This window comes from Copadichromis virginalis, linkage group LG23, assembly GCF_057382275.1.
Source record: "Copadichromis virginalis isolate Kocher_CV1m ecotype Utaka linkage group LG23, C_Virginalis_male_GT1.1, whole genome shotgun sequence".
NCBI classification, from domain to species: domain Eukaryota; kingdom Metazoa; phylum Chordata; class Actinopteri; order Cichliformes; family Cichlidae; genus Copadichromis; species Copadichromis virginalis.
In genome coordinates, this window is record NC_140639.1 from 49,515,040 (window position 1) to 49,542,699 (window position 27,660).

At 38.3% G+C, this 27,660-nt stretch overlaps 1 protein-coding gene and 2 long non-coding RNA genes across 3 annotated transcripts in view; 1 reads left to right on the forward strand and 2 right to left on the reverse strand.

Moving 5' to 3' along the window:
• LOC146682033 (NACHT, LRR and PYD domains-containing protein 3-like) overlaps positions 1-27,660 on the forward strand; it is a 356,929-nt gene that overhangs the window by 274,185 nt on the left and 55,084 nt on the right. The gene's annotated exons all lie outside the window — the stretch shown is intronic.
• On the reverse strand, positions 19,499-21,644 carry LOC146682042 (uncharacterized). Its single transcript, XR_014918246.1, has 3 exons — positions 20,440-21,644; positions 19,856-20,081; positions 19,499-19,520 (listed from the first exon to the last, which is right to left on the reverse strand). It is a non-coding gene; the product is annotated as an uncharacterized LOC146682042 (long non-coding RNA).
• Positions 23,389-25,534, reverse strand: LOC146682043 (uncharacterized). Its single transcript, XR_014918019.1, has 3 exons — positions 24,330-25,534; positions 23,746-23,971; positions 23,389-23,410 (listed from the first exon to the last, which is right to left on the reverse strand). It is a non-coding gene; the product is annotated as an uncharacterized LOC146682043 (long non-coding RNA).

Sequence of the window (27,660 nt, forward strand, 5' to 3'; positions counted from 1 at the left end):
CAATACTATGAGGCCGTGGCGCCATGGCGAATTTCGATGACTCGCCATGAAAATCTTATTGCCTCTCATTTTGTCATACATTTTCTGACCTTGACCAAAGTGAACACATATGATAAGGCTCCACCCCTGAACATATTTCAACTGCCATATTTGACACCAGTGACAGCGCCACCTAGTGGGAACAGGAAATGTCATGTTTTACACTTTGGGGTACAGTATAGTGATGGGTGACATCTGCAGCCTCAAATTTCTCCAGGAAAGCCTTAAGGAGTTGGTCTTGGGTTACAGTGAAAACTGTGACTTTTCGCAAAAGGGTGTGACCCCAGCAGCATGGCGAACTTTGATGTCACGCCATGAAGAAACAAATTAGTATAACTCAATGAAATCCAGTCTGATCAGTACCAGACTTTACAGGCATGATGTCAGACCCGCCCTGAACAGATTGATGTGCCCATTGTCGGAAATACGGACAGCGCCACCTAGTGGCAACAGGAAATGTCATGGCTTTAACTTTGTTGTACTGATTTTCACAGGTTGATCGTGGCCACCTCAAAAGCGGTGAATATCACCATCAGTCCCTCGTGATGCTTCAGTGCAAAAATTGTGACTTTAAACTGAACGGCGCACCCTGGTGGCAACGCGGTTCATCATGAAAGATGAAGTGGCTTTTGAGGGGCTTGGAAAGTTTATAGAGGCTTGAAATTTGGCACACACCTCCAAATGGATGAAGGCTTTGTTGTCATGTGATCATTTTCATTGAATAGCGCGAAATGGCTCCACAGCGCCCCCTACAAAATTTCAAAACCACAGCCCCAGCTCTGTGTTTTATGTATGAGTCTGAAACCTGGTAAGCTTATAGGAGATACCAAGATGTACAAAAAAGTCTCTTGGAGCAATATCCCAAATCCAACAGGAAGTCAGCCATTTTAAAATTAATGTGTAATTTTGGCGACATTTTCCCCTCTTTCCAGGCACAGTTCTTTGACGAACTCCTCCAAGGGATCTCATCAGATTGGACCGATCTGAAGTTTGTGGAATCTAAAGACCTTTGTGATGTAAAATTGCGAAGCTTTTTATATTCAGGGAAACGGGGTGGTCATGGCGGCACGTAGAGTTTCAATCACTCGCCAAAAAGCAGTAATCTGCTGTCACTCCAAAACAAAATGTCCAATCTCTCCCAAACATCGCAGGCATGAGTCGAGAGTCAAGCTCAGAAATTTTTGATATGCCATTTATCAGTAATGTTAGAGCGCCACCTAGTGGGACAAAAATAATGATTGTTGAATGAGATTAAATGTTAGCTAGTTGTTTGGCCATGGTGCCACAGTGAGTTTTGATATATTGCCATAAAAATTATCTGATTTCCTATTTTATTCATGTTTTATGGTCAGTGTCATGGATCAATGCAAACATTTTTGCATGTTTTTGACTTTAAAATGTGATTCTTGCAGCATTCTGTTTCATATTTTAGGCCTTGTAATTTCCCTCATGTAACATCCTAACACATATACAAAATTGTGTTAGAAATGTGCCCTCAACCAGAATTTAGTGTTCCATTTGGAATTTTTTTGGTCATTATGACATATTTTTGCAATTTCCAGATTGTATACTTTTGTACTCATTGTAGAGGTCTGCGAGTCACATGGAGTTCCTTTCCCTTTCAGCTTTGGCTTCTACAAGAATTGGGTGAAAAACATAAAAACAAATAAAAAACAAATTAATTAATAGCCTTGAAACATAATATAATCTGTGCCACAGGTTCAATGTGGTAGAGAAGACAAGGACAACCTCTCTTTGTGTGGTGTTTGCACATTAGTGAGTGAGAGTTTGAAGTTAAAGTTTACAGAGAGTGACAAAAAGAAAAGTTACTGTAGAGTTTCTCAAGAGCCCGTTTTGGGTGAAATATTAGTGTTCAGCTGTATATTGTGTTCACTGCCTCCACAGGAATAAAGTTCTGCTGGTGCATTCTTACGTCATCCCTCTCCATCTGTCTGCTAAGGTTTCGCAATTCGATGATATGGGCGATTTATTTATTTGCCCATAAGTAAGTTTGCTAACAATGATGGAGCTAATAGAAGCAGTTAACAGGATAGAAATTACAGCACTGTTTGAACACCACCTTTTTTGCACTCTCCTCAGAGTGTGCCGAAGTGCAGCGATTCAATTACTGAAATTCAAAACAGACACAAAGAAAGGCACGAGCCTATGTTAGAAAAAATGTTTGGATGGTGGACACATACATGCTCATGCAAGTTAGTCGTGTTTGATTCCTTTGCTTGCATTATACATCTGCACAAGTAGCACACTGTTTTGGTAGTCAAATAAAATCCTAAATTGCTGACTTTATTTTTTATGGCAATTAGTTTGGACTTCTTTGTTGTAAACGTTCAAATCAGTCTGTGCATGATTACATTGCCCCGCCCATCAAAAAGTATGCACATGCATGTATATATATCTTATATTGTTGATTGTTGGACTTAAAATTGTTGGTTGGCAAATTTTTACATATCACTTAACCCTACTTTACACTTTGCTATTAGACTTTATTTGCCCAGACCAGAAAGCTAATTACAAGCTACAAACCAAACTCGAAGCACTAATCATCAATCAGAAGCACCCTCGATATAGATGTAACTGGATTGACATGGTTGTTTATTACTTTAATGTAAATGTAATGGTCAATAGCATGTATTAGTCCGTTATAGCCATAAGCAAGGACACCACAGGGAGTCGAACCCTATCCCAGTAAACCAGGAGTACCATTACCAGTGTCTTTTTGCTTTTTAAGGCTAAGTGGATAAAGCAAAACCTGCATTAACAACATGTGAGCATGACTACTCTGTTTGATAGCACAACTGTACTATGTGCTATTTAAAAGTGAATACTTACTGCTATCTTTAGCAAATTGTACATTTAATTTTTCTATGTGTGATGCATACATTGTATCTGAAAGATGAATGAAAAAACAGTTACAGTTATTTAGAAGTCTATGGACAGAATTTCCTCATGTGCACAAGAACCCAGTAAATTATTGTGAAATACCCAAAGATATCTACAAAAAACTTTAAAATATTGCGTTTATTAATTAATGGTAAAGTCACTTAATGCAGGAAAAAAAAACCACTGTAATAGCAATTGGCTGAGGTTAGTCATTAAGAATGAGTGTGCACAGAATTGGGCTGACTAACATATAAAGCATAGCTAGAAGTGAGGTGTAACCTTTCCACTTCCCTCCCTTACTCAGCCATTGTGATTCAGTTAAAGGACTAGATATTACAGTCCCTGATAATGCATTGCTTTAGGATAGGAGAGAGCAGAGAGGAGAGCTAGAAGGGGGGCTGCACCAAGACACCAGACGTTCAACCTCCCTCCTGTAGGCAGACTCGTCCCCGTCCGAGATGAGTCCAATAACGGTGGTGTCATCTGCAAACTTGATTAGCTTGACAGATTGGTGGGTGGAGGTGCAGCAGTTGGTGTACAGGGAGAAGAGCAGAGGAGAAAGAACACAGCCCTGAGGGGAGCCGGTGCTGATGGTCCGGGAGTCCGAGACATTCTTTCCCAGCCTCACATGCTGCTTCCTGTCCGTCAGGAAGTCAGTGATCCACCGGCAGATGGGATCAGGCACATTCATCTGGGAAAGCTTGTCTCGGAGATGGTCTGGAAGGATGGTGTTGAAGGCAGAGCTGAAGTCCACAAACAGGATCCTGGCGTAGGTTCCTGGGGAGTCCAGATGCTGCAGGATGAAGTGTAGGGCCATGTTGATGGCGTCGTCTACAGACCTGTTGGCTCTATATGCAAACTGCAGGGGGTCCAGGAGGGGGGCCGTGAGGGTCTTGAGATGGGAGAGAACTAGGCGCTCAAATGACTTCATGACCACAGATGTCAGAGCCACGGGTCTGTAGTCATTTAGTCCAGTGATCCTAGGTTTCTTGGGGACAGGGATTATGGTAGAGGACTTGAAGCAGGCAGGCACATGACATGCCTGCAGTGAGGAGTTGAAGATGCCATGAGTCCACAGAGGTGATGGGGGTGTCAGTCAGGATGATGGGGGGGAGTGGGGCTGTGTGCTTCCTGAAGTCCACAATAATCTCCACTGTCTTCTGGGCATTGAGCACCAGGTTGTTGTGGCTGCACCAAGACACCAGACGTTCAACCTCCCTCCTGTAGGCAGACTCGTCCCCGTCCGAGATGAGTCCAATAACGGTGGTGTCATCTGCAAACTTGATTAGCTTGACAGACTGGTGGGTGGAGGTGCAGCAGTTGGTGTACAGGGAGAAGAGCAGAGGAGAAAGAACACAGCCCTGAGGGGAGCCGGTGCTGATGGTCCGGGAGTCCGAGACATTCTTTCCCAGCCTCACATGCTGCTTCCTGTCCGTCAGGAAGTCAGTGATCCACCGGCAGATGGGATCAGGCACATTCATCTGGGAAAGCTTGTCTCGGAGATGGTCTGGAAGGATGGTGTTGAAGGCAGAGCTGAAGTCCACAAACAGGATCCTGGCGTAGGTTCCTGGGGAGTCCAGATGCTGCAGGATGAAGTGTAGGGCCATGTTGATGGCGTCGTCTACAGACCTGTTGGCTCTATATGCAAACTGCAGGGGGTCCAGGAGGGGGGCCGTGAGGGTCTTGAGATGGGAGAGAACTAGGCGCTCAAATGACTTCATGACCACAGATGTCAGAGCCACGGGTCTGTAGTCATTTAGTCCAGTGATCCTAGGTTTCTTGGGGACAGGGATTATGGTAGAGGACTTGAAGCAGGCAGGCACATGACATGCCTGCAGTGAGGAGTTGAAGATGCCAGAAAACACTGGGGCCAGCTCGTTTGCACAGTGTCTGAGGGTGGCAGGAGACACACCGTCTGGGCCGGGAGCTTTCCGAGCATTCAGACTCTTAAACTGCTTCCTCACATCTGCTTCATGATTTACGGAGGATTTACGGAGGATAACTTCTTCAACGGGATAGAATAGGTGATAGAGAGAAGTAAGACAAAAGGGACAAGATAGGAGAGAGCAGAGAGGAGAGCTAGAAGGGGGGCGCCTGGTCTGGCTTCCCACACCTCCCCGCCGGTTTAGGCTGTACGCTCTACCTCCCCACTGCGTTCCAGAAAAGGGAAGAAGAGTAGAGAGGAGAAGAGCGGAATATTTCTTTTCTCTTTAGCATTTACGGAGGATAACTTCTTCAACGGGATAGAATAGGTGATAGAGAGAAGTAAGACAAAAGGGACAAGATAGGAGAGAGCAGAGAGGGAGCTAGAAGGGGGGCGCCTGGTCTGGCTTCCCACACCTCCCCGCCGGTTTAGGCTGTACGCTCTACCTCCCCACTGCATCCCAGAAAAGGGAAGAAGAGTAGAGAGGAGAAGAGCGGAATATTTCTTTTCTCTCATGGTTAGCTGTGCTTTTTGTACTTTTAGGTCATTATTTACATAAATTTACACACACACACACACACACACACTGCTGCTCACTGCCCTTTTGTCATGTAGGAGTCTTGGATTTAAACGTACAAAAAATCCCTTCATGGTCACTAAAATATGTTGGAAAGACTACAGCTTTTACATCATAATGTGTTGTTTTAACATACACATGATCAATTAATGTGCCCTTCTCCGTGGTGGGCTGTGTTACATGTTGAATGAATCCTTTGTCTGTGACAAACTTGCAAATACTTGAAGATTTTAGAACATTGTCATTAAAATCTCCCATTACTACTACTGTATTACTTTTTTTATCTAGCCAATCAAGTAACTTTCCTAGGTTTTGTTTAAACAGTGCCATGGTATAAGAAGGAGGCCGATAAATAACTGCTATTAAAATGTTCCATGTACAATAGTTGCAAAGTAAACATTCTAAATTGGCATCTGGTATAGCTATAATTTCAGATGTCAAACTGTCTGCAGTATACATGCCAACGCCACCATGCTGTTGGCTTTGTATTTCAATAAATGTTGGGTTACTTCTAGTGTAAGATGCACTTCGTGGATTATGCTGAAACCCATAACCGTCAATTTTTACAGTGTCTAATGAAGAATCGGCAGACATCCATGTCTCTGTAACAGCAATACAGTTAGGCTGCAAATGCTGTGTGCACAATACCAGATCAGCTACATGTAGAGTTAAATTCTGCACATTCATTAACACTACTGTGAAATCGTGTGTCTTAGTACATGCTGTATTTTCAGACAAAAACTGGGGCATTCTTTCGATTACATCCTTTACACCACCTTTAGAGTAAATAGCTTTTTCATTGAAATCTTGAATTATTAAACCTGACAAACTCCTAACACGACTTAAGGCAACATATGCCTGTCCTGGAGCGAACACATTTTTAAGAGACACTACTGCATCATCAACAGTAACTCCTTGTACCTTATGTACTGTACAAGCCCATGCAAGTTTCAGTGGAAACTGCCGCCGCAATCCACCTTTCTCAGTTACCTTTTCTTCTTCTGCTTCAATACCTGTAGAGCCTATTTCAAGTGCTGGGTAATACACACAGTTTTTCCTCCTTTGTGCACCTATATGATTGTCATCGAATTTTACGTAAATGGTTTTGGGAAGCTTCTTGTCCTCAGTAAGATAAACTATGTGTGTTACCGTACCACATACACCATTAACAAGGCCATCCATTACATCTACATTTTTACACAACATTACGCGGGCACCTTTCCCCAAGAGAAGCTTTTCATTCAAACATGTGTTATATGTTTTGGCATGATGTCCAGTTTTTAACTCCAGTTTCCCTGTTTTCCTACTATTGACAAAATCCTGAGCAGGTATCTCAACATAATCAGGACACATCTTAAACAACTGCTGCATATTATGCTCATTTACTTGTTTGTTTGTTGGAAAAATGTGTAAAGCTGAGCTAACTTCACCAGTTTCACAATGCTTTAAGCTTTTAATGTCCTTTTCTAATAATGGAGCCCCTTTAATGTGAGTTCTTAACCTGTTTAATAATTCTGCAAACCCAACATCGCTCTGCCTTACTATTTTATTTAGTTCAACAACCCTAAATAGACTAGACCACAAGTTCATACCAACATCCTCAACATACAGGGGTTTTCCTTTTACTGGAGGCAACTGAAAAAAGTCTCCAACAGTAATAACACTAACATTTCCAAAAGGCGAAAAATCTCCAATTTGTTTAATCTGTCTTAATCTACCATGGATGTAAGCCATTAGTCTCTGATCAACCATGGAGATTTCATCAATTATCAGGATCTGCAGATCACAATATTTAGCACGTAGGCAATTTAACTTTTCCTCACCCAGAGGGGTGTAAGGTAAGCGGACATCTTTACCAATGCTAAATGTGTTGTGGATTGTTGTTGCATGTAAGTTATATGCAGCAATCCCAGTAGGCGCAGTTAATAAAACACAAACATTTTCAGGATGACGACACATTGGTGACAATAACCTTGCTGCTTCATAGTGAATTGCTTTAATCAAATGGCTTTTCCCTGTTCCTGCACCTCCAGTAATAAATACATGCAATGGATCTGGGTTTTTGCCTACTGTCTTATCCAAGCACCACTGCCTAATCTGATAAAAGACTGAAAGCTGTGTCTCATTTAGAGATCTAATTAAAGCCAAACCGTCTCTTCTGGGCATAATGTCATTTCTCTTTTCTAAATGTGAAACCTGTTGGCTGCACACAGCTAAATCTGGAATATTCTCATTGTCTTCTTCCCCTATTTGCTCTTTATCTTTCCATTCCTGCTCACACTCTAAACGCTCCAACTCCTGTTCTGGACAAAGCTCACACCAGGCATCTTCTGTTACACCATCCAAATCAATTGTATTTTGAACATTATCCAGTTTATCTGCGTTTATTTCAAACTTACGTCTATTTGCATCAACAACTGATTTCACTGAATGCAGAAATCCATCGCTAAACTTCACAACACCATTCTTGTAAAACTGTTCAAATGTTGTATAGTTTGAAGGCTTTAGTTCCTGATCTACACGATATGGCAAAAACAACTGCATAATACTCTGATAAAACAATTCAGTATTTTTAGTCTCTGAAAATCGTGCATAACGAACAACTGCAGGTTGTGACCGTGTTCTCTTAGTAACAAAACCACATCTATTGTTCAACTGTATTGGCTTAGTGGATTTTTCATTTTTACTCAAAACACGATATTCGGAGGCAAATGTGGCCATACACATATCATTAAAATCACTGCTTTTTGGTCTATTTGTATACCGGTCTACAATACTAGTCATCCACATGTCCTCTGCTGTTAAATCCTGTGATGTTGCTTTTTGTCTTAACACTTTTAAGGGCAAACTCATTTTAACTACATTGTCCCCTGTTGGCACAAACACAACTTTCCTAGAACATTCTTTTAGATGCATATTTGTTAGCCTATACACAGCCTCCTGAGCACTAACATCTCTGTTATGAAGGTATACGCTGCCTAATGACTTCAAAGCCTCCCTTGCACTAACATTTCCATCTTTATATGCTTCCTTCTGAGCATTACCTAACAACAAACCCATCTCTTTTTCAGATTTTGACATGTAAGAAATTATGTAAACACAGCAGGCATAAGCATCAATTACAAATTGAATATCCAAATTAGCATTGTAACATTTCAACAGTGGCTTACTGTATTGATTTATCCAAACCTCGTTTACCTGCCTTTTCAACACAACATGTGTATTTCGACTAAAGCATTTGTATGCCTCCTCAAAAGTTGCCTGATTCATACCTAAACTCTGAAACAAATGCTCCACACTTTCAAAACTCCTACTCTCATCTGAAAGAGCTTTCTTGATTGTTGTTAAGATATCACTTGCCTGCTTTCTTCTCATCTTAAAAGAGTCTTGCTGACGCTGACTTTCACAGGCACATTGTTGTAAATCATCTTCTCTCTTATCCACTTGACACTTGCATATTTGCTCGGAAATATCACTTTTCCTATGACATATAAATGTTCGACTGGATGGTGGCCTGGGAAAATTAAACCGGCAAACTGTGTTTTTTTTTTTGCAAGTTTTAGAATGCCGCTTTGAATGCTGTTGTACAGATGAGACAATGTCCAATAAAGTCTCATCTTGTGAAGGCAATTCACAAGTTACATATTCATCAATAAACTGAATCACCTCTTCATCTGTATTTTTATCAATCTGTGGAGCATTCTCAATCCAAAACAGACAGTGCACATGAGGTGAACCTCGCTGTTGAAATTCCACTCTGTAAAAGTAATCCTTAATTTTACCAATCGGATGGAATGGAGACATGAGTACCTCCTTCAAAAAACAATGCCACCGAAAGTCAAACATCCTTGCTGCAGTCACAGGATTTCGACGCAGCAGATCACACCTGTCTGCCCACTCTAACTGTTCAACTGTTTCTGTTCTACCTTGCTGTTTCAAAATACTATAAAGAAGATTTGTCCATCGCATGTCAGCTGACGAAAATGAACAAAACCAAGTGGGTATACCAAGCTGACGAACACAAGCTAAGAGGTCACGCTGTGCTGCCTGCCAAAAAGCTGGAGTACCTCTAATAGGTTTAAGAAAACGGTACCCATCATCAAACTCCAACAACTTCTTCAAAGACTCTTCATCTTTCAACAACTCATGGCTAACATTCTGATATGTACAATCACCTTTTCCTTTTCGCAATGCTATTGACACATTAGAGATAACCTGTTCAATCTCAGACATATACTGAGCAAAAAAGATATATTCAACATTTTGTGCAAACCTGCCATCAGCATGTAAAATCCGGTTATTAAAATAACGGGACAGTGTCAAACGCTTCTCTCTGTTTTCATGATATGTATTCACCCCCTTTGGAAATAACACTGGGAAACATTTGGCTTCATTTGCATGATCAGAAAGTAATTTTACAGGATTATTCCCTTCTGCTGGAGCTAGATTTAATATGTTAGTAAAATATTGATCTAGTGCTTCCTGACCAATATCAACAGGCATGAGACATGTGTCCTGAAACATACAGTGCTGCTGTCTGTCATGTAAAAGCTCGTCATCAACATTTGAAGATATAACACCGCTTACTGCATTTTTATCACTCTCCTCTTCCACAGCTTCCTCTTGATGCATACAAAACTGATTTTGCCAACTTTCATTGAATTCTACATCTTTATAATGCACATTTGACTCTTTTAAATATTGTAAAGCCTGTCTTATGTGGATAGTGTCAACAAACTGGTATTGATAGTGGCCTTTGTAAGTTAACTTGCGCTTTAGCTTTACTGGTAATAAAGATCCTTCCATGCTAGAACGGGGTAAGACATTGGTGGTTTCCACAATGTTTGCTGGTACACATGTCACTGGTCCATGTACTCCATTTTGTCCACCCTTAGGTAAGGCTAGCATTTTCATAAATGGTATATGTAAAGCTATTAAATGTTGTTCTAAGCTATTTAAACATGCCAATTCAGGTGGAATGGGATGAACTTCTAAATGGTTTTTTACAGACTCTGGAGGAACTTCATTTTTATTAATTTTATAATGGCATGTATAACAGATCCATAGTTTAGCTTTAACTGTCTCCAACCAGTGACATGGATTTGTACAATCTTTATTACATTTGTGTAAATAGTCTTCAGTTAAACATTTTTCTGCAATCAGTGCTGCAGTTTTAGTTTTGTTATAATAGTTTTTTTGACAATGTAACACCTGATGTCTAAATAACAACCTATGGCAGACACAGCAAACAAAATCTGGTCCATCTTTTATTTTATCTAAAAAATTTGTCATCACAAAATCAAACTGCTCTCCCTTTTCTTTCCTTTGCTGCCTTTTCAAGCTGACACCAGCAATAGCACGCCTTTTATATTCTAGATTTCCATGATACTTTTTAAAACTTACTGCTTTTAAATTTTGCCTATGCAACTCATTTAATTTGTATTTCCTTATACTGATTTCTTTTAGCTTTTCTTTATGAGATACATTTTGCTTGTATTTCCCGATGCTCATTTCTTTAACCTTTTCTCTATGAGATACATTTTGCTTGTATTTCCCGATGCTCATTTCTTTAACCTTTTCTCTATGAGATACATTTTGCTTGTATTTCCCGATGCTCATTTCTTTAACCTTTTCTCTATGAGATACATTTTGCTTGTATTTCCCGATGCTCATTTCTTTAACCTTTTCTTTATGAGATACATTTTGCTTGTATTTCCCGATGCTCATTTCTTTAACCTTTTCTTTATGAGATACATTTTGCTTGTATTTCCTGATGCTCATTTCTTTAACCTTTTCTTTATGAGATACATTTTGCTTGTATTTCCTGATGCTCATTTCTTTAACCTTTTCTTTATGAGATACATTTTGCTTGTATTTCCCGATGCTCATTTCTTTAACCTTTTCTTTATGAGATACATTTTGCTTGTATTTCCCGATGCTCATTTCTTTAACCTTTTCTTTATGAGATACATTTTGCTTGTATTTCCCGATGCTCATTTCTTTAACCTTTTCTTTATGAGATACATTTTGCTTGTATTTCCCGATGCTCATTTCTTTAACCTTTTCTTTATGAGATACATTTTGCTTGTATTTCCCGATGCTCATTTCTTTAACCTTTTCTTTATGAGATACATTTTGCTTGTATTTCCTGATGCTCATTTCTTTAACCTTTTCTTTATGAGATACATTTTGCTTGTATTTCCTGATGCTCATTTCTTTAACCTTTTCTTTATGAGATACATTTTGCTTGTATTTCCTGATGCTCATTTCTTTAACCTTTTCTTTGTGAGATACATTTTGCTCATATTTCCAGGTGCTTATTTCTTTTACCTTTTGCCTATGCAACAAATCTTTTTGATATTTTTTTATGCTCCTTGCCTTCACCTTTTCCTTATGTAATGCATTTACTTGGTATGCAATTTGATTTTTAAAATACTTTTTCTTTTTTGAATGCTTAGAAACCATATGTTTAGTTGATGAACTACATATATTTAATGTATCCTTCATTGCTTCTTTTGTTTTTCCTCTACACATGTGCTGTGGTGTAGATAAATTAGTCGCTCTGCATAAACCAAAACAACCCTCCTTATTAAAATGTTGCACACAAATTACTGGCACAAAATGACTATTTTCACATTTCAAGTATATCCCTTCATTTGTGGTATCTGTACTTGTGCAGCTATACTTGTGCCATTTATCTCCATTAAACATAAATATGTCCAATCCAAAAGCATTTGCTGCAGCCTGAAATTCTGTGTCAGTAGCAGGATTCCCAACATACTTCATTTGTGACTTTGAAATATACTCAGATATTGAAACATAATCTTTTACCACGAACTTCATGTGCTCTTCACCATTGTTTTCCATATACTTCAAAACAGCAAGCCTTATTTTTCTATGACTTTTCTCAGAACCACTGATTACTTCAGATAAAGCCCTAAAGAAACTATTGCTGTCCTCTATAACCTTATTTGTTTTACAAACAACACCTAAATGACCATAAACAGTGTGAACTTTGTTATCCTGCTTCTGAAAGTCAACATTAAATTTATAGCATAAACTTTGTGCAACTCCATTGGAAATGGGACTGAAGCTAAACTGACTTGCGTCATTCAAAACCTCACCATCAGCATGTGTATCTAACACTACTTCATCTGCACAAAATGTGTGATCCTGTGTTTTGTCAAAAAAAAAACTATCCTTACTCTTTAACCTAGTGCTGTATCCTTTGATAACAGATGCACTGATTTTGCAGTAGCCATAACAGGTCTGCAGTTGAGGCTTATGAACACAGACCACTGTCTCATAATGATTCCCATGACGATTTTCTAAATAGATTCCCTTTTCTGACAAAAGCTTGCCATTACAGCCATATTTTAGCCAACGCTCATCATGAAATGTAAATACATCAACTCCTAAACAATTAGCAGTTGCTTGGATTTCAACTTCTGTAGCCCAGCTGTTAACATTTCTCATTTTAGATTTCTGAATGTAGTCTGCAACTGTTGAATACTCTGATCTTAAAATATTTCTATATATTGCAGCATTCCTCTCCAACTCTTTCACAATGGCAAGTCTTATCTTGCGATGGTGCTTTTGTGTGCCAGTCACAACCTGAGAAATAGCTCTGAAGAAACAGTTCCCATCAGCCACTATACTTTCATTTTTGCATGGAACACCTAACAAACCAACACATGTAGACGCTGGTACACTAATTTTTTCAAACTCCACATTTAACTGTGTGCACAAAGCCTGACAAACCCACTCAGAAATGGGACTAAACACCAGCTTGTTGTTTGTCACTTCACTAACAAATTCAACATCTGAATTCACCTGAGACACATCATACTGTTTTAACTTCTTAGCTTCACTGTGACCCACTGAAATCTTGCGCTTTCTTGTTGCATCATTACATAATAACCCCAAATTATACTCAGAACAACTCAAGGTCTTTCCAGACATTTTGCAACTCTCTGCCTCTATTAAAGACTCCACGATGATAACATCACTGATGTTTGGTTCATTCTGGATTGAATCACAACTTGATTCTGGTGTAAAGGTTTTGCACGTTTTTTCACAACTGTCTTTGGGTGTGGCACTATCAGACACCATAAGGTACCTAACACAAACACCAGCTACTTCAAAAGGCTTTTGCTTCTGACTCAGGCCCGTTGCCAGCTGGCAGATGTGTCTGACCACATCTTCAAGTGACCTGAAGCACAAAACAACACTTCTTCCCTGCTCACTGACCAAACCCACAGCACTGCGTGCATGAGAATCAACTAGTGCATATTGTCCATTCTCAGAAATGACTGCACATGTACTGCCACACAATGTCAGAAGACATGTATTATACATGGCACAGATCTTTTGCAGCCCAGTCTGCAGGGTAGTGTAGACACCATTCTCAATGAGTTCCCCTTCAAGCACATCAACATCCCCACTGACAAAATCTCCATACTCAAACTCAAAGTTTTGCCCATCAATACAATACTTTTTAGGCAAATCAGGGACACACAACACACTGGATGAGTTGCTTATCATGTTGCCGTCTCTCAAATTGGTGTACAAAAGGTCACCTAAAACTACAACTCTGTCAAGAACTTTTGTCTCCCATGAAAAGACGCTATCAACTTTATGTTTTGCCAGGCTAACCAGACCTATAGCCATACACTGAACTCCTCCATATTTAAATCGATCATCAGCCTGGTGAAATGATCCTCTCACACTCTTTATAATGCAACAGCTATCCTCTGCTCCAACTCCCGTGACAGCATTAACAGTTTCAAGGTTGACAGAAGTGTTATCAACTTTAGCTGTAAGATTCGTGTCAACATCCCTGTCCACAAACACTGCACTGCTCTCCACGTCAACATCAACTTGACCTGCCTGCACAGAAATGCTGCTAACAGCATACCATTGTGCATCTAAAGACGTCTGTAAATTTCTGATGTGAAGCATCAGGTCGTCAAGGCATGTGTTAAAAACAGCCACAGCTGTGCCAATCTCAGATGCCAGCCCAGCTGCATTACGTGTGCCACAATCAACAACAACAAAATAATTCTTGTGATGAATGATGACACTAACTGCAGTGTGAAGATCCAACAGACACATGCCATCCCTCAACAGATGTTCCTGCAGCTTTTCATACAACATAGCTTCCCCTTCCGACAGCCCAAAATCTATGTAAACTGGCGGGCCAATATCAACTTTCCATCTTTGGCCAAACACAGTGTGCTGCCCAATCAGCCTGCAAACGCTATGCTTGCTGCCAATGTCCTGTCTTGCCTTAGCTATATACCTACCTAACTGGCACCCCTCTACACATATATCATCAACATCCTCTGGTTTCCATGTACACACTGGAGCTATCATATGCTTGATTGCAGCCACAACACTGCAGGCAATTAAGGCATTCACATCTGAAGTGGATGGTGCACATTGAACAGCAGTCCCAGCAACAATGGATGCTTGCAACTTCTCTGCACAAATGCAAACATTTGGGTTAGCATTGGACTTACCAGAGGGGATTCTTGGTGTGCGCCGCATGCGAAAACCCTTTTTTCTTGGCATCTACAATAAAAAGAGAAAAAAAATATATTAAACAAACATCCACACTCCAGCTCACATGTTAGTTTGCTCCAAGCATTTACACAAAGGTCAGTGTTTTGTAGTAGCTAATATGTCATTCTTCATAACAGAATTGTTGATATAGGTTACAAGCAAGTCTGGCGCTGAACAGAAATTGTCGCGCTATGCGCCTGTGTTTATTGTGCATAAATACTGAATTGTCCTGACACAATATTGCGTTTCGTTTCTTTTATTACCATGGTACATTAACAAAAACATATACTTTTATTCACAGGATAAAACTTTTTTTTTGTATCACTAATTGCCCAGTACGATTACAGCATACAATATTATTGTCACTGCTACATTTCTGTAATGAACCAGAAAATATTTCCACTACTAATTAATTACCGTTGAGCTTAAAGGTCCTATTAATAAATGGTTAACGAATGTGTATTTATGAAGACGATTTGTGAGACTGGTAAACTTATGATAGGTACGATGGTCTTTCATTCTACACGGTGCATTTCAAGGTCCTGTACCCATCTGTCGGTAAACTAGACCTGGGCTTGTTAAAGTGACCTGAAGTTACTAAAAACTTCATGAGTGTATGCACTCACTCCAAGAACCGTATGATTATCAATTTGAGCGTGGTGAAAGTTGGGCTCTCGCTAACTCTTTTGTCCACTCTGTGTGCTCGTAAGGGTCTAACCCTTTCACTCTTTTGATTTTTTTCCTCGTATCTTTTCTTTGACTTTTCATCAAGTTTGTCTTTGTACGGAGCGGTATTGTTCTCCTTCGTTTTTGTACATACCTCTTTTGGGGGGCAAAGTAAAAGCAAGAAGGTATTAGAACCGGAGAATGAACGTTTTGCGGTGCTGCAAATGCTTGCATTTGATGCATTGCTTTAATTGTTTTGCCACTAGTGCCCGGCATGCAATGCATGAAAGTCATGTGGTCTGTCAATCTCTATTATGACTACGAACACTAAAGTAAGGGGGTGGAACATGACCTTCCAGTCATGTTCAAATCAAACCTGACCATTTTAAAACTTAAGACACTCATAAATATTGTCATTTACATTTGATTGCCTAAAGGCTTTATGAGATTCTCCACACTATTAACTTATACAAGTGATGTGGGGGGGGGGGGGGGTGAGTGCATTGAGATTAGAATCTCACCCCCCCTGCCATTGACTGAACAAACGACTGAATAGCCCACTGAACGACTACTTAACGACCCACTGAACAATACTGGAGAACATTTTTTAAACCTTCTCTTTCCACTTTTTGCTCTTAACAGGAAGCATCAAAAAACGTCAAAAAACCCTTGTTAAAACCTCAAGCATGTAAGGCTATAGTCAGCATTTTTAATAACTTACCTTGGTTCACACCAAATCCAGCTGTTCTGCTGAAAGTTCACAGCAAGCCTTCTGAAGTATCTGTACGTGATGTCCCTTAGGAAGTTTGATCTCCTAATACAAAAAAGATATTGTACAATTAAACATTATTGACATAAGATCAGAAAAAGGTCATTTTCAGACTGAAACAGAAATAAAGAAACCTTAACCCTAGCAATTAAAATTGTGACAAAGACAAAACCCCACCCATAAATGGCATGGTTTTTTTAATGACCAGTTATGCTCAGGTTAAAATCTATACCTGTGCACCTACCAAAAATAATTAAACATCAGATTCACAAGGCTAAAATAAATGTGAGACAATAACAAAATTTTCTCAATACCTGCATAATTAGCATGATGCAAATTTAACAACTCACAATGAACGCACAACAAATCACAGCTATGTGAAAAATTACAATTATCCTCTTACGCTCTATAGCCACCAGTACTGTGGCTCAAGAGTTATGCAAAAACCTCCATGCAAATATCACGTAGTATCCACAGAAGCCTTATAATTTTAGCTAAATGGTCATATAAACCATTTCTAAAACTACCAAAGACAGCAGAAACAAGCATGATTGAAATAGCAGTTACTAAACTGCTTAAAATCTGCTAAACACACATAAACCAGCCAAAAATGTTCCACACTTCATGTATTTCATTATATTCATGTTGTGCTTTACTTGTAATAAGAAATCAGTGGCTAATTACCCGGCCTAGCTTTCACAGATTTCAGTCTTTCAAAAAAGACCACAAAATGGCTTAATGGCCCAAATTCACTAAAACAGAAAACCAAACCAAAGACTTTTCACCGGTACCCCTCCCACAAACAATAAAAAAATAACTTAAATACAAAGTAAATTCTGTTACTGAAATTTAAAATGTGGTTTTACACCAAAAATAAAATTCAATTTACAACAAATAAAACTTACCAAGAATTGCACAAGGGCAGGGTTTTTCAAAAATAATCTCTTGTGATGTTTGTTATAGTGGTCTAAAATAATGTCCTCGAATCCTCAGAATGTTAAAATCCAAAGCTCTCCTCTTCTCGTTTGCTAAAAGCAAAGTGGCTTACAAACCAGTGGCACAGGTATTTATTGAAATCATGAGGGACATTCAAAAAACTTCAAATGATCCAATCACAGAAGCCAACAGGGGAGGGACTGTCACAAAGTAACCAGTGAAGTTACAATGCAATAAACAGTACTCAACACCTTTTTTCCCTTGAGTAGTTAAAACCTTTATTCAGCAGTACACTAATTTTCATAGCTGTTGTCCACACCCTTGGCTTTGCCAAAAGACACAATTCAATCTTTTGTCTCAGTCTAACCTTTTCAACAGTGTCACTTGCCCCCCCTTGCTTGCCCTTCACACATGAAAACAAAAGACAGCCATTGATAGTCTCTGCCACCAACTGTCTCACCACACCTAATTCTGAATTAACAATTACTCAAAGTGACCTAAAACTTTTGGGTCACTTTAGGTCACAGTCCCAGTGGGTGACAGCATATAAAAGTAAGAAAGCTTAGCAAGTACCTGATGCTGTCAAATCATAAGAAATTAGCAGAAATATCGTAAAACCAAAACAGTCAAATGAAAAAGCAGCATAAGCCAAAGTTCCTTCAGAAGTACAGTATCAGAGAATGGTGAAAGACTGTTGGAATAATTGGCAGTGGATTTTATCGTGTGGTCTCTGTGTTTTTCTGTCAGTTAATCAGGCTGAATCTGCCAAACTGCTAGATCATTGAAAGGCCCACAACGAATAGACACAACGAAGGTTAAATCAATTTGGTAGCAAAAGACTGTTATTTAGCATCTTCATTGATGTCAATGACAAACAAAGAAGAATAGTTCATTCTGGTGAAAAACCAGCACGAGTTATCTACACAAATCTTCCATAGCTCTAAGGATTAACGGCAAGTCTTGTTCCTTACTGTTCATATTGAGCTTCTGTTTAATACATTGGCAGTGCAATAGCATAGTGTTTAGGTTTATATCAACAAAATACAGGAATCTTAATAGAACAACTAGAGAATGAGAAGAATACATAAATATGAAAAAATATATTTCAGCTTCTCCTCTCTGTTGTGTTGCAACATAGCCATTCGACATGGAAAATGAAGTAGCTTTCAAGAAAGAGAAAGCTTGAAAAACTTACAAACACTGACAATCAACTAGTGTACAGCTTTCAAGTGTAATTTATACATTTTAATAGTAATGTCTTTAAAACTATCAGTGACATTGAAAGGAGTTATTAGTTATTATCAAAACATCAAATTGTTCATAAAACATAAGTTCGCTTTTTTTTATTTTAAAGCCAAAATGACACCAGTGACACCACTAGTGTTTTATAAATCTTGATTCATAAACAATTATGTTAGAAACTTATTTCCTATTCACAATACTTGTTATTATTAAACATTTAATGTGAAAAAGTTTCATCCTCCTCTTAGTCTTCATACATCTCTTTTTTTTAAACTTGTAGAGTTGTAGAATTTAAACTAATAACACATATACCATAAGGATGAATAAACAGTCAAAGAAAACCAAAATTTAAAACAGGAACATTTATTATAAAATATTTACACATCTGTCACAACTCTTTGTCTGTCTGACTGGAGTCCTCTGTCACATATGTACAAAACAAACCAAAACAATATTTTTCACAGTTGAGTATTCACAGTATTTATAAAGCAATTGTAAAAGAATTGAGTAGTTAAAATCTTTATTCAGCAGTACACTAATTTCCATAGCTGTTGTCCACACCCTTGGCCTTGCCAAAAGATGGCCTTGCCAAAAGAAACCAAGGTGAGACTCAGTCTCACCTTGGTTTCACAGCCTTACAACTTATTCATTCAACAGTGTGACCTCAAGTTTGCCCCCCCCCCGCTTCCCCTTCACACATGAAAACAAAAGACAGCCATTGATAGTCTTTACCACTAACTGTCTCACCACACCTATTTCTGAATTAAAAATTACCCAAAGTGACCTAAAACATGCCACTTTGGGTCAAATGTGAAAAAATATATTAATCTAAGAAAACTTAGCATTATTATAAAACATCTGTCACAAGTCTTCGTCTGTCTGAGTGGTGGCCTCTGTCACATCTGAACAAAACAAAAACAAATAATATTTTTTGACAGTTAGTATTTATAAACAACTTTAACAAATATACATGGGTAAAACAGACATTTGCATATATCTAATCCTTATAAAATCACAAATGAAGAAAACAAAACATGATACTAATCATGGATTTAATATTTTCTCCAAATGATTTATCATAAACTAAAATAAATAATTCGCATTCATGTTTATTTGTATGTAGACAGTCGTTCAATAGTAATTCATAGAGTATTTTTTCTAAGTCCCATTTCTTAAAATAAGACACTGAAGCCAACATTCACTGTTTATACCATCCAAACAATACATTAAGACTTACCATCACGTGCGAATGTAATCGAAGCTTGCAATGCATCCAGCTCCTGGGCAGTGTTATTCAGCATTTCTTTTTCAGCATCCAGCTGTTCTTTTAAAACAGAAATCTTTCTTTCGGCTGCACGCCTGAGCCGCACCTGCCGAACCAAGAGGTCCATTGCCTTGGCATGAAGTTGCAAGCACCTTGTATATAGATCCTCTCTGCTGACCCCTGGGTCCAAGCAGGCATACTGAAATTACAAAATATTTTGGATCATAACAAAATTAGAAAACAGTTATTCGCTTCAATCTATGCTGCCGCTACAATGTAATGTTTGTAGTGCCAGATCACAACAACAGCTGTATAAAAGTCTCAGCTTAACCTTGTGCCATCCTTTAAAAAACTTACGTTGATCACCCTGGGGACCCAAAAAGGCCCCAGTATGGCACAAGGGTTAACAGTGACTTATATGAAAGAGCAAACAAACAAACAAACAAACACAAGAAACACTAAACACAGCATCCTTCCCAGCTCTGTAACAGGTAATGTAGCGTAAAAACAAATTTTTCTACACTATAAATAAAATTTAAGAAATATTTGTTACTTACAGTTGATAGTTGAAATTCTTGACGCAATGATTCAACTTCAGGATCATTAATCCCAGCAAACTTCGTTGGGGAAGCATATGCCATTCTCTATTTATGATAAAGTATGAGGTTAATTAGTTACATTTTACACAACATTCAAACAATATACAAACATGAGAGCATCAAAGAGACTTTACTTACACATAAACATGTAGTTAGTTCACAATAATGATCAGTAATGCAATTACATTCATTCAAAAAACACAAAACATATATATAAATGGTAAATGGCCTGTATTTCTATATCGCTTTACTAGTCCCTAAGGACCCCAAAGCGCTTTACACATCCAGAATGAAGGTGTAAATTAGTCAATGTATGACATTAAGATAATGCTCACCAACTCTTGCTGTCTGCTGCTCAAATTTGCTTAAAGAAAAGGATTGAACGCACAACAAATCACAGCTATGTGAAAAATTACAATTATCCTCTTACGCTCTATAGCCACCAGTACTGTGGCTCAAGAGTTATGCAAAAACCTCCATGCAAATATCACGTAGTATCCACAGAAGCCTTATAATTTTAGCTAAATGGTCATATAAACCATTTCTAAAACTACCAAAGACAGCAGAAACAAGCATGATTGAAATAGCAGTTACTAAACTGCTTAAAATCTGCTAAACACACATAAACCAGCCAAAAATGTTCCACACTTCATGTATTTCATTATATTCATGTTGTGCTTTACTTGTAATAAGAAATCAGTGGCTAATTACCCGGCCTAGCTTTCACAGATTTCAGTCTTTCAAAAAAGACCACAAAATGGCTTAATGGCCCAAATTCACTAAAACAGAAAACCAAACCAAAGACTTTTCACCGGTACCCCTCCCACAAACAATAAAAAAATAACTTAAATACAAAGTAAATTCTGTTACTGAAATTTAAAATGTGGTTTTACACCAAAAATAAAATTCAATTTACAACAAATAAAACTTACCAAGAATTGCACAAGGGCAGGGTTTTTCAAAAATAATATCTTGTGATGTTTGTTATAGTGGTCTAAAATAATGTCCTCGAATCCTCAGAATGTTAAAATCCAAAGCTCTCCTCTTCTCGTTTGCTAAAAGCAAAGTGGCTTACAAACCAGTGGCACAGGTATTTATTGAAATCATGAGGGACATTCAAAAAACTTCAAATGATCTTTTGTCTCAGTCTAACCTTTTCAACAGTGTCACTTGCCCCCCCTTGCTTGCCCTTCACACATGAAAACAAAAGACAGCCATTGATAGTCTCTGCCACCAACTGTCTCACCACACCTAATTCTGAATTAACAATTACCCAAAGTGACCTAAAACTTTTGGGTCACTTTAGGTCACAGTCCCAGTGGGTGACAGCATATAAAAGTAAGAAAGCTTAGCAAGTACCTGATGCTGTCAAATCATAAGAAATTAGCAGAAATATCGTAAAACCAAAACAGTCAAATGAAAAAGCAGCATAAGCCAAAGTTCCTTCAGAAGTACAGTATCAGAGAATGGTGAAAGACTGTTGGAATAATTGGCAGTGGATTTTATCGTGTGGTCTCTGTGTTTTTCTGTCAGTTAATCAGGCTGAATCTGCCAAACTGCTAGATCATTGAAAGGCCCACAACGAATAGACACAACGAAGGTTAAATCAATTTGGTAGCAAAAGACTGTTATTTAGCATCTTCATTGATGTCAATGACAAACAAAGAAGAATAGTTCATTCTGGTGAAAAACCAGCACGAGTTATCTACACAAATCTTCCATAGCTCTAAGGATTAACGGCAAGTCTTGTTCCTTACTGTTCATATTGAGCTTCTGTTTAATACATTGGCAGTGCAATAGCATAGTGTTTAGGTTTATATCAACAAAATACAGGAATCTTAATAGAACAACTAGAGAATGAGAAGAATACATAAATATGAAAAAATATATTTCAGCTTCTCCTCTCTGTTGTGTTGCAACATAGCCATTCGACATGGAAAATGAAGTAGCTTTCAAGAAAGAGAAAGCTTGAAAAACTTACAAACACTGACAATCAACTAGTGTACAGCTTTCAAGTGTAATTTATACATTTTAATAGTAATGTCTTTAAAACTATCAGTGACATTGAAAGGAGTTATTAGTTATTATCAAAACATCAAATTGTTCATAAAACATAAGTTCGCTTTTTTTTATTTTAAAGCCAAAATGACACCAGTGACACCACTAGTGTTTTATAAATCTTGATTCATAAACAATTATGTTAGAAACTTATTTCCTATTCACAATACTTGTTATTATTAAACATTTAATGTGAAAAAGTTTCATCCTCCTCTTAGTCTTCATACATCTCTTTTTTTTAAACTTGTAGAGTTGTAGAATTTAAACTAATAACACATATACCATAAGGATGAATAAACAGTCAAAGAAAACCAAAATTTAAAACAGGAACATTTATTATAAAATATTTACACATCTGTCACAACTCTTTGTCTGTCTGACTGGAGTCCTCTGTCACATATGTACAAAACAAACCAAAACAATATTTTTCACAGTTGAGTATTCACAGTATTTATAAAGCAATTGTAAAAGAATTGAGTAGTTAAAATCTTTATTCAGCAGTACACTAATTTCCATAGCTGTTGTCCACACCCTTGGCCTTGCCAAAAGATGGCCTTGCCAAAAGAAACCAAGGTGAGACTCAGTCTCACCTTGGTTTCACAGCCTTACAACTTATTCATTCAACAGTGTGACCTCAAGTTTGCCCCCCCCCGCTTCCCCTTCACACATGAAAACAAAAGACAGCCATTGATAGTCTTTACCACTAACTGTCTCACCACACCTATTTCTGAATTAAAAATTACCCAAAGTGACCTAAAACATGCCACTTTGGGTCAAATGTGAAAAAATATATTAATCTAAGAAAACTTAGCATTATTATAAAACATCTGTCACAAGTCTTCGTCTGTCTGAGTGGTGGCCTCTGTCACATCTGAACAAAACAAAAACAAATAATATTTTTTGACAGTTAGTATTTATAAACAACTTTAACAAATATACATGGGTAAAACAGACATTTGCATATATCTAATCCTTATAAAATCACAAATGAAGAAAACAAAACATGATACTAATCATGGATTTAATATTTTCTCCAAATGATTTATCATAAACTAAAATAAATAATTCGCATTCATGTTTATTTGTATGTAGACAGTCGTTCAATAGTAATTCATAGAGTATTTTTTCTAAGTCCCATTTCTTAAAATAAGACACTGAAGCCAACATTCACTGTTTATACCATCCAAACAATACATTAAGACTTACCATCACGTGCGAATGTAATCGAAGCTTGCAATGCATCCAGCTCCTGGGCAGTGTTATTCAGCATTTCTTTTTCAGCATCCAGCTGTTCTTTTAAAACAGAAATCTTTCTTTCGGCTGCACGCCTGAGCCGCACCTGCCGAACCAAGAGGTCCATTGCCTTGGCATGAAGTTGCAAGCACCTTGTATATAGATCCTCTCTGCTGACCCCTGGGTCCAAGCAGGCATACTGAAATTACAAAATATTTTGGATCATAACAAAATTAGAAAACAGTTATTCGCTTCAATCTATGCTGCCGCTACAATGTAATGTTTGTAGTGCCAGATCACAACAACAGCTGTATAAAAGTCTCAGCTTAACCTTGTGCCATCCTTTAAAAAACTTACGTTGATCACCCTGGGGACCCAAAAAGGCCCCAGTATGGCACAAGGGTTAACAGTGACTTATATGAAAGAGCAAACAAACAAACAAACAAACACAAGAAACACTAAACACAGCATCCTTCCCAGCTCTGTAACAGGTAATGTAGCGTAAAAACAAATTTTTCTACACTATAAATAAAATTTAAGAAATATTTGTTACTTACAGTTGATAGTTGAAATTCTTGACGCAATGATTCAACTTCAGGATCATTAATCCCAGCAAACTTCGTTGGGGAAGCATATGCCATTCTCTATTTATGATAAAGTATGAGGTTAATTAGTTACATTTTACACAACATTCAAACAATATACAAACATGAGAGCATCAAAGAGACTTTACTTACACATAAACATGTAGTTAGTTCACAATAATGATCAGTAATGCAATTACATTCATTCAAAAAACACAAAACATATATATAAATGGTAAATGGCCTGTATTTCTATATCGCTTTACTAGTCCCTAAGGACCCCAAAGCGCTTTACACATCCAGAATGAAGGTGTAAATTAGTCAATGTATGACATTAAGATAATGCTCACCAACTCTTGCTGTCTGCTGCTCAAATTTGCTTAAAGAAAAGGATTGAACGCACAACAAATCACAGCTATGTGAAAAATTACAATTATCCTCTTACGCTCTATAGCCACCAGTACTGTGGCTCAAGAGTTATGCAAAAACCTCCATGCAAATATCACGTAGTATCCACAGAAGCCTTATAATTTTAGCTAAATGGTCATATAAACCATTTCTAAAACTACCAAAGACAGCAGAAACAAGCATGATTGAAATAGCAGTTACTAAACTGCTTAAAATCTGCTAAACACACATAAACCAGCCAAAAATGTTCCACACTTCATGTATTTCATTATATTCATGTTGTGCTTTACTTGTAATAAGAAATCAGTGGCTAATTACCCGGCCTAGCTTTCACAGATTTCAGTCTTTCAAAAAAGACCACAAAATGGCTTAATGGCCCAAATTCACTAAAACAGAAAACCAAACCAAAGACTTTTCACCGGTACCCCTCCCACAAACAATAAAAAAATAACTTAAATACAAAGTAAATTCTGTTACTGAAATTTAAAATGTGGTTTTACACCAAAAATAAAATTCAATTTACAACAAATAAAACTTACCAAGAATTGCACAAGGGCAGGGTTTTTCAAAAATAATATCTTGTGATGTTTGTTATAGTGGTCTAAAATAATGTCCTCGAATCCTCAGAATGTTAAAATCCAAAGCTCTCCTCTTCTCGTTTGCTAAAAGCAAAGTGGCTTACAAACCAGTGGCACAGGTATTTATTGAAATCATGAGGGACATTCAAAAAACTTCAAATGATCTTTTGTCTCAGTCTAACCTTTTCAACAGTGTCACTTGCCCCCCCCGTTCAGGGAAACGGGGTTGTCATGGTGGCACGTGGAGTTTCAATCACTCGCCAAAAAGCAGTAATCTGCTGTCACTCAAAATCAAAATGTCCAATATGTCCCAAAGGTCGCAGGCGTGATGAGACTCGAGCTCGGAAATGTTTGTTATGCCATTTGTCAGTAATGGTTAGAGTGCCACCTAGTGGAACGACTATAATCATGATTGAATGAGATGAAATGTTAGCTGGTGGTTGAATGCATGAATTCCATCAATGTGACATGAGATCGGAGGTGCTGGTTGTAGGTGTTGGGCGTAGCTCGACGCGATGGGGTGCGAGGGACCTCATAACGCTGCTTGCAGCTTTAATTAGGGCCCGAGCACCGAGAGTGCGAAGGCCCTATTGTATCTGCTCCGTTTCTTATTATTATTATTATTATTAGGGCCCGAGCACTGAGAGTGCGAAGGCCCTATTGTATCTGCTCCGTTTCTTATTATTATTATTATTATTATTATTATTATTATTATTATTATTATTATTATTATTATTATTCACCCCAAACAAGGGCCTTTTTGAGGGCCTAAACATGCTCAAAAACTCATGAAATTTTGCACACATGCCAGGTCTGGTGAAAAATTTTGTATTTTAATGGTTTTACTTATGAGCACTGGGAAATGGCTCTAGAGCGCCACCTATGCCTTGTTAAATGCAGCCCTACGACCACATCGTTTGAGCTACATGTATGAAATTTGGCACACATGTGTATCATTCCAAGACGAACAAAAAAGTCTGTGGGCCCATTGACGCAAACCCAACAGGAAGTCCGCCATTTGGAAGAGAAGGTGACATTTTGGCTCTAATTTTGCCATTTCCATGCCTCGAACTTTTGCGAACTCCTCCTTGGGGTTTCATTTCATAACCTTCAAATTTGGACAGTGTCAACTACACCCTTGTGCCATGTTAAATTGCGGAGCTTTTGAGTTTTCACAATACTATGAGGCCGTGGCGCCATGGCGAATTTCGATGACTCGCCATGAAAATCTTATTGCCTCTCATTTTGTCATACATTTTCTGACCTTGACCAAAGTGAACACATATGATAAGGCTCCACCCCTGAACATATTTCAACTGCCATATTTGACATCAAGGACAGCGCCACCTAGTGGGAACAGGAAATGTCATGTTTTACACTTTGGGGTACAGTATAGTGATGGGTGACATCTGCAGCCTCAAATTTCTCCAGGAAAGCCTTAAGGAGTTGGTCTTGGGTTACAGTGAAAACTGTGAGTTTTCGCGAAAGGGTGTGACCCCAGCAGCATGGCGAACTTTGATGTCACGCCATGAAGAAACAAATTAGTATAACTCAATGAAATCCAGTCTGATCAGTACCAGACTTTACAGGCATGATGTCAGACCCGCCCTGAACAGATTGATGTGCCCATTGTTGGAAATACGGACAGCGCCACCTAGTGGCAACAGGAAATGTCATGGCTTTAACTTTGTTGTACTGATTTTCACAGGTTGATCGTGGCCACCTCAAAAGCGGTGAATATCACCATCAGTCCCTCGTGATGCTTCAGTGCAAAAATTGTGACTTTAAACTGAACGGCGCACCCTGGTGGCAACGCGGTTCATCATGAAAGATGAAGTGGCTTTTGAGGGGCTTGGAAAGTTTATAGAGGCTTGAAATTTGGCACACACCTCCAAATGGATGAAGGCATTGTTGTTATGTAACCATTTTCCTTGAATAGCGCAAAATGGCTCCACAGCGCCCCCTACAATATTTCAAAACATCAGCCCCTGCTCTGTGTTTCATCTATGAGTCTGACACTTGGTAAGCTTGTGTAAGATATCAAGATGTACAAAAAAGTCTCTTGGAGCAATATCCCAAATCCAACAGGAAGTCAGCCATTTTAAAATTCATGTGTAATTTTGATGACATTTTCCCCCCTTTTCAGGCCTCATACTTTGACGAACTCCTCCAAGGGATTTCATCATATTGAAGCATTCTTCAGTGTGTAGAATCTAAAGACCTTTGTGATGTTAAATTGCGAAGCTTTTTCCGTTCAGGGAAACGGGGTGGTCATGGCGGCACGTAGAGTTTCAATCACTCGCAAAAAGCAGTAATCT